The 12,742-nt window shown below is 48.5% G+C and overlaps 1 protein-coding gene and 2 long non-coding RNA genes across 5 annotated transcripts in view; all 3 read left to right on the top strand.

Annotated features, from left to right (window-relative positions):
• The window catches only part of SBK1 (SH3 domain binding kinase 1), a 71,504-nt gene that overhangs the window by 12,475 nt on the left and 46,287 nt on the right, over window positions 1-12,742 (top strand). The window lies entirely within an intron of this gene.
• On the top strand, window positions 3,640-7,687 carry LOC144337971 (uncharacterized). Its single transcript, XR_013411677.1, has 2 exons — window positions 3,640-3,824; window positions 7,530-7,687. It is a non-coding gene; the product is annotated as an uncharacterized LOC144337971 (long non-coding RNA).
• The window catches only part of LOC144337989 (uncharacterized), a 41,889-nt gene continuing 39,333 nt past the window's right edge, over window positions 10,187-12,742 (top strand). The window contains exon 1 of the long non-coding RNA XR_013411696.1: window positions 10,187-10,709. This is a non-coding gene — a long non-coding RNA (uncharacterized LOC144337989). The remainder of the gene's footprint in view (window positions 10,710-12,742) is intronic.

Genomic DNA, 12,742 nt, shown 5'->3' on the forward strand with positions numbered 1-12,742 from the left:
TCTCCTGCCTCAGCCTCCTGAGTAGCTGGGATTACAGGCGTGCACCACCACACCCGGCTAATTTTTTTATTTTTAGTAGAGGCAGCGTTTCACCATGTTGGCCAGGCTGTTCTCAAACTCCTGACCTCAGGTGATCCGCCCACCTCAGCCTCCTAAAGCTCTGGGATTGCAGGCTTGAGCCACTGCACCCAGCCTAATTTTTAATTTTTTATAAAGATTGGGCCAGGGAGAGGCGGGGGCGTCTCACCATGTGGCCCAGGCTGATCTTGAACTCCTGAGCTCAAGTGATCCTCCCGCCTCGGTTTCCCAAAGTGCTGGGATTACAGGTGTGGGCCACTATTCGTGGCTGTATCACTTTCTCTGACTACACCTGGGAAAGGTTTTCACAATTCATGTGATTAGATTGGGCATTATCCAGACTGATCTCCCCTTCTCAAGCTTCTTAACCTTAATCACATTTGCCAAGTCCCTTTTGCCACGGAAGGTAACATGTTCACGGCTTCTGGGGATTAGGACATGGATGTTTGCAGGGGGCCATTGTTCTGCCCAACACAGCATGAAGCAGTGAGAACTAATCAAATGAAAATGGAGAAAATAGCAACACCATTTTGGAATCTGGGATGGCAAATGAACACGTGGTAATAACTGACTTAGCAGGTTGAGGAATTTGCACTTTAAGTGAACCCTAAACTGGGGTTAGGACAGGCCAACGAGTATAATTTATACTGCAAAATCCCCCAAAGGTGTGGCATTAATAGCCTAAGTACCTCTGGAAATGAGAGTAAAGCTGGGGCTGAACCCCAGAAGGACTAGGGTAAGAAGGGCTTAAATCCTCAAATGTCCTTGCAGCCAGGCACAGTGGCTCATGCCTGTAATCCCAGCGCTTTGGGAGGCTGAACTGGAAGGATTGCTTGAGGCCGGGAGTTCAAAACCAGCCTGAGCCACATAGCAAGACCTTGTCTCTAAAAAAGGTAAAACTTAACCAGGCATGGTGGTGTGCACCTGTAGTCCCAGCTACATGGGAGGTTGAGGTGGGAGGATTGCTTGAGCCTAGGAGTTTGAGACCAGCCTGGGCAACATAGTGAGACCCCATCTTTACAAAACAGTTTTGTTCATTCCTGGAGGTTCCTCCCCCTGTCAAATAGCATCTAGCTTTTGTTTCATAGTTATAGTATATTTTCTTAAATATCTAAATATAGTAGTAATAGTTCTGTGAGTTTTTTGGGTTTTGTTTTTGTTTAGAGATAGAGTCTCACCCTGTCAACTAGGCTGGAGTGCAGTGGTGGGATCAGGGTTCACTACAGCCTCCACTTCTAGGGTTCAAGCAATCCTCCTACCTCAGCCTCCTGAGTAGCTGAGATCATAGGTGTGCACACCAAACCTGGCTAATTTTTAAAAATGGTTTTTTGTGGGTGAAGATGATTCTCAGTATGTTGCCCAGAAATCAAAACTATTGACCAGGCTTGGTGGCTCATACCTGTAATCCCAGCACTTTGGGAGGCCGAGGTGGGTGGATCACCTGAGGTCAAGAGTTCGAGACCAGCCTGGCCAAAATGGCAAAACCCTGTTTCTACTAAAAATACAAAAATGAACCAGGCATGGTGGCACGCGCCTGTAGTCCCAACTACTCGGAAGGCTGAGACACGAGAATTGCTTGAACCTGGGAGGCGGAGGTTGCAGTGAGCCAAGATCATACCACTGCACTCTAGTCTGGGTGACAGAGCAAGACTCCATCTCAAAGAAAAAAAGAAAAGAAAAGAAAAGAAGGTAAAAAGAGCTAAAGAGCTAGGCAGCGACTTTGATGTTGATCCAGCAGTCTTGGCCAACCCATGGAGGAGCTCAAGGGCAAACATTGTGCAGGAGAGGAGCCCCAGTGTCCCCACTGTCCTCAGTCATTGGCTGGAGCTGCCCAACAAGACGTTTGTCTTGGCTCAAATTCTGTGGCAGATCTCAAAGACACTGTAGTTGAAGGCTGTCAGCCAACTGCAATCCTCAAATCCAAATAGCAAGTTCTTTCTTTTTTTTTTTTTTTTTTTGAGATGGAGTCTTTCTCTGTCACCCAGTCTGGAGTGCAATGGTGTGATCTCGGCTCATTGCAACCTCTGCCTCCTGGGTTCAAGTCATTCTCCTGCCTCAGCCTCCTGAGTAGCTGGGATTAAAGGTGCCCACCACCATGCCTGGCTCACTTTTGTATTTTTTAGTAGAGGTGGGTTTTCACCATGTTGGTCAGGCTGGTTTCGAACTCCCGACCTCAGGTGATTCACTGACCTCGGCCTCCCAATGTGCTGGGATTGCAGGTGTGAGCCACCACGCCCAGCCTGAAAGTTGTTTCTTGAAGGGAGAACCAAGCAGCCACCTCCATGACTACTACAGATGGGAAATAGGAAAGAAAGGGTATGAGGATTAGAGGATCATTGCAGGCATCCCATATCTGAACAAAGGAGCTCCAGAAAGACAGTACAGAGGAGAGGAAATAGTCAAAGAAATGTTTCCAATATTTCTTAGAACTGAAGGGCCTGAGTTTCCTGATTGAAAGAGCCCATGGAGTGACCATCCAAAGGATAAAAATAGGCCAGATGCAGTGGCTCATGCCTGTAATCCCAGCCCTTTGGGAGGCCGAGGCAGGAGGATCACTTGAGGTCATGAGTTTGAGACCAACCTGGCCTATATGGTAAAACCCTGTCTCTACTAAAAATAACAAAAAAAAAAAAATTAGCCGAGAGTGTTGGCACGCACCTGTAGTCCCAGCTACTCTGGAGGCTGAGGCACAAGAATCGCTTGAACTCAAGAGGTGGAAGTTGTCATGAGCCAAGATGGCACCACTGCACTCCAGCCTGGGTGACAGAGCAAGACTCCGTCTCAAACAAACAAACAAACAAAAACTAAGGATAAAAACAGACCCATGGGCCGGGCGCGGTGGCTCACGCCTGTAATCCCAGCACTTTGGGAGGCCGAGGCGGGCAGATCACGAGGTCAGGAGATCGAGACCATCCTGGCTAACACGGTGAAACCCCGTCTCTACTAAAAATGCAAAAAATTAGCCGGGCGAGGCGGCGGGCGCCTGTAGTCCCAGCTACTGGGGAGGCTGAGGCAGGAGAATGGCGTGAACCCGGGAGGCGGAGCTTGCAGTGAGCCGAGATCGCGCCATTGCACTCCAGCCTGGGCGACTAAGCGAGACTCTGTCTCAAAAAAAAAAAAAAAAAAAAAAAAAAACAGACCCATGCCAAAGCCTATCACCAGTAAATTTCAAAACACAGGGACAAGAAGAAAATTCTGCAATATTGTATAGAGCATCAAGAATCGTAATGGCATCAGACTTCTCAACAGCAATCCTGGAAACAAGAAGACAATGAACTATGTTTTTCTGTTTTGTTTTGTTTTTTTTGAGACGGAGTCTTGCTCTGTCACCAGGCTGGAGTGCAGCGGCATGATCTCAGCTCACTGCAACCTCCGCCTCCTGGGTTCAAGCGATTCTCCTGCCTCAGCCTCCCAAGTAGCTGGGACTACAGGCGCATGCCCCCACACCCAGACAATTTTTGTATTTTTAGTAGAGATGAGATTTCACCATATTGGCCAGGATAGTTTCTATCTCTTGACCTCGTGATCCACCCACCTCGGCCTCCCAAAGTGCTGGGATTACAGGCATGAGCCACTGCGCCCTGCTGGAACTATGTTTTCAAAAGTAGAAAAGAAAATTATTTTCAGCCTAAAATTATTTTTTTTTTTTTGCTACTATTATTAAAGACAGGGTTTTGCTCTGTCACCCAGGCTACAGTGCAGTGGCACTATCATGTCTCACTGCAATCTCAACCTCCTGAGCCCAAGTGATCCTCCTATCTCAGCCTCCTGGGTACCTGGGACCACAGGCAGTGCCACCACATCCAGCTAATTTTTTAATTTTTGTAGAAACAGGGTTTTGCCATGTTGCCCAGGCTGGTCTTGAACTCCTGGCTCAAGTGATCCTTCCATTTTGGCCTCCCAAAGTGCTGGAATTACAGGCATGAGCCACTGTGCCCAGCCTCAGCATAGAATTCAATACTTAGCCAAACTACTAATAAAGTGAGAGTAGAAAAAACAATATTTTCAGATTGGCAAGAACTCAAAAATTTTACCTCCTATGCACCCTTTCTTGAGAAAGCTACTGAAGGATGTACTCCACTAAGGTAAGGGAGTAAACCAAGTAAAACAAGAAACAGTAAACAAGAAAATAAAGAGTAAGACTTGAGCAGGGCGTAGTGGCTCACACCTGTAATCTTAGCACTTTGGGAGGCGAAGGCAAGCGGATCACCTGAGGTCAGGAGTCTGAGACCAGCCTGGCCAGCATGGTGAAACCCCATTTCTACTAAAAATACAAAAATTAGCTAGGCATGGTAGCACGCACCTATAATCCCAGCTACTCAGGAGGCTGAGACAGGAGAATCACTTGAGTCTGGGAGGCGGAGGTTGCAGTGAGCCAAGATCATGCCACTGCACTCCAGACTGGGAGACAGAGTGAGACTCCATCTCAAAAAAAAAAAAAAAAAAAAAAGAGTAACATCTGGACTCCAGGAAATAGGAATTGAACATAAGAGAGAGGAGAAGGGAATCTCGCAGTTCACACTGAAATAAGAGAAGAGATTGCTTCAAGAAGATGAAATTGATAGAATACCTAATGTCTTTGAATTTTGGAGACATTTACACAAGTAGGGGAGAATATGGGTTGAACGATATATAAACATGTAGGTAAACAAGTACTTCCCTCTCCAAAAATGTTGTCAAACCCAGGAAAACCAAAACTTTTGAGCAGAAAAGGGAAAGAAATTTGAAATGAAAATTTCTGCCCTGCAAAAGACACTGCCAAGAGAATGTGAAGAGAAGCCATAGAATGGCAGAAAACATCAAGTGTTCCTTGGTATTTGCCCAAATAAGTTGAAAATTTATGCCCACAGAAAATCCTGCACATGAATATTTGCTAGTTTCGTTTTACTGTGGTAAGGACACTTAATATGAGATTTGTCCTCCTAGCACATTTTTAAATGTACAATACATGGTTGTTTTATTTGAGACATGGTCTTACTCTGTTGCCCAGCCTGGAGTACAGTGATACAATCACAGCTCACTGCAGCCTCCATCTCCTGGTCTCAAGCAATCCTCCATCCTCAGCCTCCAGAGTAGCTGGGACTACAGATACATGCCACCATATCCAGCTAATTTTTAAAATTATTTGTAGGGACAGAGTTTTGCTATGTTGTCCAGGCTGGTCTTGAACTCCTGGGCTGAAGTGGTCCTCCAGCCTCAGCCTCCCAAAGTGCTGGGATTCCAGGCGTGAGCTGCCATGCCCAGTCACAATGCAGTATTGTTAACTATAAGTACAGAGTTACGCAGCAGCTCTTTAGAGCTTATTCATCTTGCTTTATTGAATCTTTATGTCTATTGATGAGCTATTCCCCATTTTCTTCTGCAACTCTGACAACTATAGAACCAAAATCTAGGAATTAGACTTCTTTAGATATCCCATATAAGTGGAATTATGAGATATGTGTCCTTCTGTGGCTTATTTTGCTTTGTATAATGTCCTTGAGTTTCATTTACGTCGTCGCATATTTTTTTTCTTTCTTTCTTTCTTTTTTTCTTTCAAGACAGAGTCTCGCTCTGTCACCCAGGCTGGAGTGCAGTGGTGCGATCTTGGCTTACTGCAACCTTCTCCTCCCAGGTTCAAGTGATTCTTCTGCCTCAGCCTCCTGAGTAGCTGTGACTACAGGCATGCACCGCCATGCCTGGATAATTTTTGTATTTTTAGTAGAGATGGGGGTTTCACCATATTGGCCAGGCTGGTCTCGAACTCCTGAGCTGGTGATCCACCCACCTTCGCCTCCCAAAGTGCTGGGATTACTGGCATGAGCCACCGTGCCTGGCCTGTCATCGCATAATTTTAAGGCTTAATAGTAGTAGTCTGTTGCATGTATAGGTCACATTTTTTCATCCATTGAACCCATTTGGGTTATTTCTACATTTAGCTATTGTGAATATTGTTGTAAAGAACACAGGAGTGCTAATACCATTTTGAGAATTTTTTTTCTTTTTTTAGAGACAGGGTCTCATTATGTTGCCCAGGCTGGTCTCGAACTCATGACCTCAAGCAGTCCCTCCATTTTGGACTCCCAAAGTGCTGGATTAAAGGTGTGAGCCACCACACCTGGCCTGTCTTTCAGATTTTTATTTTTTCTTTTGAGACAGAGTTTCTTTCTTATTGACCAGGCTGGAGTGCAATGGCGCAGTCTCAGCTCACTGCAATTTCCACCTCCTGAGTTCAAGCAATTCTCCTGCCCCAGGCTCCCAGGTAGCTGGGATTACAGGCGTGCACCCCCATGCCCAGCTAATTTTTGTATTTTTAGAAGAGACAGGGTTTCACCATGTTGGCCAGGCTGGTCTCAAACTCCTGACCTCAGGTGATCTGCCTGCCTCAGCCTCCCAAAGTGCTGGGATTACAGGCATGAGCCACCATGCCCGGCCATAGATTATCTTTTCACTGTGTAGACTGTTTCTTTTGCTAAGCAGAAGCTTTTTAGTTTGATGTAGTCCCACTTGTCTGTTTCATTTTTCTGTAGAGATGGGGTTTTGCCATGTTGCCCAGGCTGGTCTTGAACTCCTGATCTCAAGCAGTCCACCCGCCTCAGCCTCCCACAGTGCTGGGATTCCAGGCGAGAGTCCCTGTGCCCAGCCCCACTTGTCTATTCTTGTTTTTGCTGCCTGTGTTTTTGGTGTCATATCTGCACATGAATATTTATAGCAGCTTTATTCATAATTGCAAAAACTTGCAAGAAACCACAACGGCAATGTCCTTCCATAGGTACATCCGTACAGTGGAATATTCGGTGATAAAATGAGCCATCAAGCCACCCAAAAGACATAGAGGAACCTTAAACGTGTATCGCTACGTGAAAGAAGTCAGTCTGAAAAGTACTCTCTGACTCCAGTGATATGACATTCCGGAAAAAACAAAACTAAAGAGTACAAAGATCAGCGGTTGCCAGGGGACTGGCGGGAGAGAGGGAGGGATGAAGAGGTAGAGCGTGGTGGATTTTTAGGGCAGTGAAACTATTCTGTATGATACTAGGAGGGTGGACCTGTAACATATTTGTCAAAACCCATGGAACTCTACAATACAAAGAGTGAGCCCCGAAGATGTAACATGTGAACTTTAGTTAGTAACTATGTATCAATCTTGGTTTATCAGTTTTAACAAGTGCACCACACTGATACAAGATGTTAATGGTAGGAGAAATTTGTTGGGAGGAGAGGAAGTATACTACAAAACTGAAAGTCTCTTGGTCCATTCAAACACATTCTGCTCAGGCCAGGTGCAGTGGCTCACACAGGTAATCCCAGCACTTTGGGAGGCCAAGGCAGGCGGAGCACCTGAGGTCTGGAGTCCAAGACCAGCCTGGCCAACATGGTGAAACTCCGTCTCTACTAAAAATAAAAAAAAAAAATTAGCCAGGCATGGTGGCGGGCACCTGTAATCCCAGCTACTCGGGAGGCTAAGGCAGGAGAATCTCTTGAACCCAGGAGGCGGAGGTTGCAGTGAGCCGAGATCGAGCCACTGCACTCCAGCCTGGGTGACAGAGCGAGACTCCGTCTCAAAAAATAAAAAGAAACACGTTCTGCTCAATTGTTCTGTAAGCCTAAAACTACTCTAAAATACAAAGCCTATTATTAAAAAAAAAAAAAAAAGGAAGAAAAGAGAAAGGAATTATAGTGTTCCACACAGAGCTGTAAATAACATTTCCACAATATGTAAACATTTCCAGTCTTACCAATGTTATGATGCAACTGTGATGTGAGGGGGGATAGGATGTGGGAGTGGGTGGGAGAGGGAGTGGATGGACATAAGGAGCTAAATCCTCTTCTCCCAAAGTGGGAGGTTGGTAAGGAATGCCTAAAACTGGAAAAGAAGCAATGTAAACATGTTATGTAGGAAATGCGGAGGTAAAAATGACTAATCACGAGCTAAAAGAGTTGAGATGGTTGTCCTTATGAAGTGGGAAAAGGGGCTGGGCGTGGTGGCTCACGTTGTAACCCCAGCACTTTGGGAGGCCAAGGCAGGAGGATCTCTTGAGGACTGAGGTTCGAAATCAGCCTGGGCAATATAGTGAGACCCTCCCCCATCTCTACAAAAAATTACATATTAGCCAGTCATGGGGGCTTGTGCCTGTGGTCCCAGCTACACAGAGGAGGCTGAGGCGGGAGGATTGCTACAGTGAGCCGTGATCACACCAATGCACACCAGCCTGGGTGACAGAGTGAGACCCCATCTCTTAAAAAATAAGTGAGAAATGGGGGTGAGGCTGCCCCTGCATGTTGATTCTAAACAATGGACATATCTAACTTGAATAAAAATTAAAAGTATATTTTCTATATATATATAAGAAAAGCAGAAATAATAACAAATGAAAGAGACTCGGAAGTTGCAGAGCAGAGAGAAGGAAGCCAGTTCCATCAAGAAGCTTTGTTCGGGGGGCCCAGAAATGGCTCAAGACGTGGGTCAGGAGGAGACGCCAGAGCCTCGGTGCCCACGAGAAAGTCATGGAAAAAGAATGAGGGGTCCCGGTGCAGTGGCTCATGTCTGTAATTCCAGCACTTTGGGAGGCCAAGGCAGGTGGATCGCTTGAGCCCAGGAGTTCAAGACCAGCCTTGGCAACATGATGAAACCCTGAGTCTACAAAAAAAATAAGAAAATTAGCCAACCATGGTGCATGCCTGTAGTAACAGCTACTCAGGAGGCTGAGGTGGGAGGATCACTGAAGCCTAGGAGTTTGAGGCTGCAGTGAGCTATGATTGCACCACTGCACTCCAGAGCTCCGGCCTGGGTGACAGAGGAAGACCCTGTCTCAAGAAAAGAAAGAAAGAGAGAGAGAGAGTGAGAGAGAGAGAGAGAGAGAGAGAGAGAGAGAGAGAGAGAGAGAGAGAGAGAGAGAGAAAGAGAAAGAAAAGAAAGAAAGAAGGAAAGAAAGAAAGAAAGAAAGAAAGAAAGAAAGAAAGAAAGAAAGAAAGAAAGAAAGGGAAAGAAAGAAAGAAAGAAAGAAAGAAAGAAAGAAAGAAAGAAAGAAAGAAAGAAAGAAAGAAAGAAAAAGAAAGGAAGGAAGGAAGGAAAGAAAGAAAGAAAGAGAAAGAAAGAAAGAAAAAGAAAGAAAGAAAGCAGAAAGAATGAGGAGGATGGAGTGCGGAAGAAGGGAACCTCTGAAGAAACAGGGTCCCTGCAGCCCCTCATGGGGAAGGGCCCTCTGCCACTGAAGCGGATGGAAGAAGTGCAGGAGAAGGGAGGCTGGAGGAGGATTTGTGATTTGATGGTGGAGGCAGTGGAAGTGTTTCTGATCCATCTGTTTTCTCAGCGAAGTGGGAGCCACGGTTTGTTTGAGGAGACAGGAGGAGGTGGGAAGTCATCCCAGACCTTGCTACAGAGTGGGCTCCACAGACAGCAACGTCAGCACCCCTGGGGGCTGGCGGGGTGGACGTGCGGAATCTCGGGCCTCACCAAGACCCCTAGGAGACTCACAGGCGAATTACAGTTTCAGAAGCTGCTCAGAAAGGGCAGGAACAAGCAACTGGGAGGCATAGTGAAGGCAGAGGTTGGGGGCACCGTGCTGAGTGCCTCTCTGAGACCTGTGCCCCTGAATGAGAAGGGACACTGGCAGCTGTGGGGTGACCCTCCCGAGCAGTGTTGGCTTGCTTGGTGCAGGCAGAGAGCAGATGCCTGGCTAGCGCTGTGCCAGGCTGGTCCTATAGCAGGACAGATGGGCATGGGAGTGGGCATGTTTTCCAGAAGGCCATCGTGGTGATGGCAGAAGGGGGTTGCTGGGTAGTGAGAAAGTGCTGCTGGTGGTGGATTGAAGTTTTTATTTTATTTATTTATTTATTATTTAGAGACGGAGTCTTGCTCTGTTGCCCAGGCTGGAGTGCAGTGGTGTCATCTCGGCTCACTGCAACCTCCGCCTCCTGCATTCAGGTGATTCTCCTGCCTCAGCCTCCGGAGTAGCTGGGACTACAGGCGCTCGCCACCAAGCCTGGCTAATTTTTTGTATTTTTAGTAGAGACGGGGTTTCACCATATTAGCCAGGATGGTCTCGATCTCCTGACCTCGTGATCCGCCCGTCTTGGCCTCCCAAGGTGCTGGGATTACAGGCGTGAGCCACGCGCGCCTGGCCGGTGGATTGAAGTTGATGCCTGCAGATACCAGGGCAAGTGATGAAGAGAAGGGAGGGACGGAGCAGAGGGGGGAGTGCTGGAAATAGAGAACTCAGAGGGGGTGAGGTGTGGGGTCATTACGCGGGCTGGGGTGTGGGCCTGGGAGCGGTGGCCAAGGGGCTTGCAGAGGAGAGGGTCGAAGGGGACGGGAGGAGGTCAGGGAGCTGAGAGGCTGCTGGAGGCTGCTGAGAGGTCGTCTGTTCTCTGAGGTTTTTACCCCACGAATCTAAAGATGGTGAGAGAGGAAACGGATTCATGTGCTCTGGGGTGTGGCTCCGTGGGGACTTTTGAAAGCTCCCCAGAGTTTGAGAACCACGGTATAAACATAGAGACAGAGGAAAAAAAAAAAAAAGACAACAGGGGAGTAACAAGAAGGCACCCTAATGCGGGAAACGGTGGCTCACGCCTGTAATCCCAGTGCTTTGGGAGGCCCAGGAGGGAAGATCACTTGAGACCAGGAGTTTGAGACCAGCCTGGGCAATACAGTGAGACCCCCATCTCTACAAAAAATTAAATTAGCCGGGCATGGCAGTGCTCGTCTGTAGTCCTGAGGCGAGAGGATTGCATGAGCCCAGGAGGTGGAAGCTGCAGTGAGCCATGATCACACCACTGCACTCCAGCCTGGGCGACAGTGAGACCCTTTCTCCCAAATACAAATTTAAAAAGGTAATCTGCGGCTGGCACAGACAGAGGACCTCGAGAGGACCAGCTAGGGAGGGGATTCATGTCCTGGGTTGTGGGCGAGCATAAGATGGAAACGTCGTGGTCTTCCCCTCGAGAACCGGACAGAACAGAGACAGAGCGCGCGCCGCGGTCCCTCGGATCGTCCTGCGCTGCGGCGGAATGGCCACTAGAGGGCGCGCTGTGCTCACTTATGCAGAAGGGCCGGCAGGTGGCGGATTCCGCTGCCAAAGTCTCCGTTTAGCCATAGACCCCTGGGCTTGGCCCCAGGTCCGCTACGTCCGGGCCCTGTGGCCTCGGCCAGGTTACACAAAAGCTCTGTGACCCTGTTTGGTCAGCCATAAAATGGGCACAGCTATAGGTCCGACCTTCTAAGGTGGTGGGAGGATGCACGGGGCCACGTAGGCAGAGCCGCGTCCAGTGGGGAACGAATGGCCCTGCGAGAAGGGGAGGCTTCGCCATGGCCTCCGTCTCTCTCGCTTCTCCCGCAGCCCCTCCGCCCAGCCCTCCCCAGGCCAGATCCGGTCCCAGGAGAGACAGATCGACTTTGGGGTAGGGGACAGCAGGGGGAGGTAGGCGACCTCTAGGACAAGGAAAGAGAGGAGGCAGCCACCTCCCCCACCTCGCCCACCCTGCTTTTGTTTAGAGGCAGGATCTTGCTCTGTCGCCCAGGCTGGAGTGCAGTGTCCTGATCCCAGCTCACTGCATCCTCAGCCTCCCGGGCTCAAGCCATCCTCCTGCCTCAGCCTTCTGAGTAGCTGGGACTTCAGGCAGGTGCCACCACGCCCGAGAAATTTTTAATTATTATTTTATTTTATTCTATTCTATTTTATTTTATTTATTTATTTTGAGACAGAGTCTCACTCCATCACCCAGGCTAGAGTTCAATGGCGCAATCTCAGCCCCAGTTTGAAATTCTAAATAATTTCATGTTTGAATTTGTAAGCGGAGTCTGATGGGCCCGTGGAGCATGTGCCCAGGCCTTGGAGCCTCTGCCTCGCACCAGGCATGATCACACTCTGACCGCCTCCCGTAGGCAGGTTCTCAGCTAACTACTCCCCCCCGACAACAGTCACCGCTGCTGCTGTTTGTCCCCAGCCAGGGGCCTGGGTGAGGGCAGGATCGGTGTCAGGTGTGCCGCCACGTGGCCCCAGGCACCTGTGAGTCTGCACTTGCCCCACCAACCTCCCTGTGCCCAAGGGAGCATGACATTAGAAAGGAAAAAAGGGTCGGGCATGGTGGCTCACGCCTGTAATCTCAGCACTTTGGGAGGCCAAGGCAGGTGGATCACTTGAGGTCAGGAAGGAGTTCAAGACTAGCCTGACCAACATGGTGAAACCCAGTCTCTACCGGGTGTGGTGGTGCACACCTGTAATCCCAGCTATGCGGGAGGCTGAGGCAGAAGAATCACTTGAACACAAGAGGCAGAGGTTGCAGTGCCCCGAGATGGCACCATTGCACTCCAGTTTGCTGGGTGACAGAGCGAGACTCTGAAAAAAAAAAAAAAAAGGAAAGGAAATAACACCATCACACAGCTGGTCGTGATGGCTCATGCCTGTGGTCCCAGCACTTTGGGAGTCTGAGGTGGGAGGATCACTTGAGCCCCAAAGTTGGAGGCTGCAGTGAGGTATGATTGCACCACTGCACTCCAGCCTGGACAACAGAACAAGACTTGGTCTCTAAAGAACCAAAAAAACAAAAACAAAAAAATCCACCATTACAGGCTGGGAGAAGACTAAGGGAGAAAGGAAGAAGCTTTGTTTCCACTTTAGGAAATAAGAGGCCCCACGTTTAAATTTCTCTGGGTCCTGCATTCTGTCGCGGGCACAGGGTCAAG

This window comes from Macaca mulatta, chromosome 20 (genome assembly GCF_049350105.2).
Source record: "Macaca mulatta isolate MMU2019108-1 chromosome 20, T2T-MMU8v2.0, whole genome shotgun sequence".
Lineage (NCBI taxonomy): Eukaryota > Metazoa > Chordata > Mammalia > Primates > Cercopithecidae > Macaca > Macaca mulatta.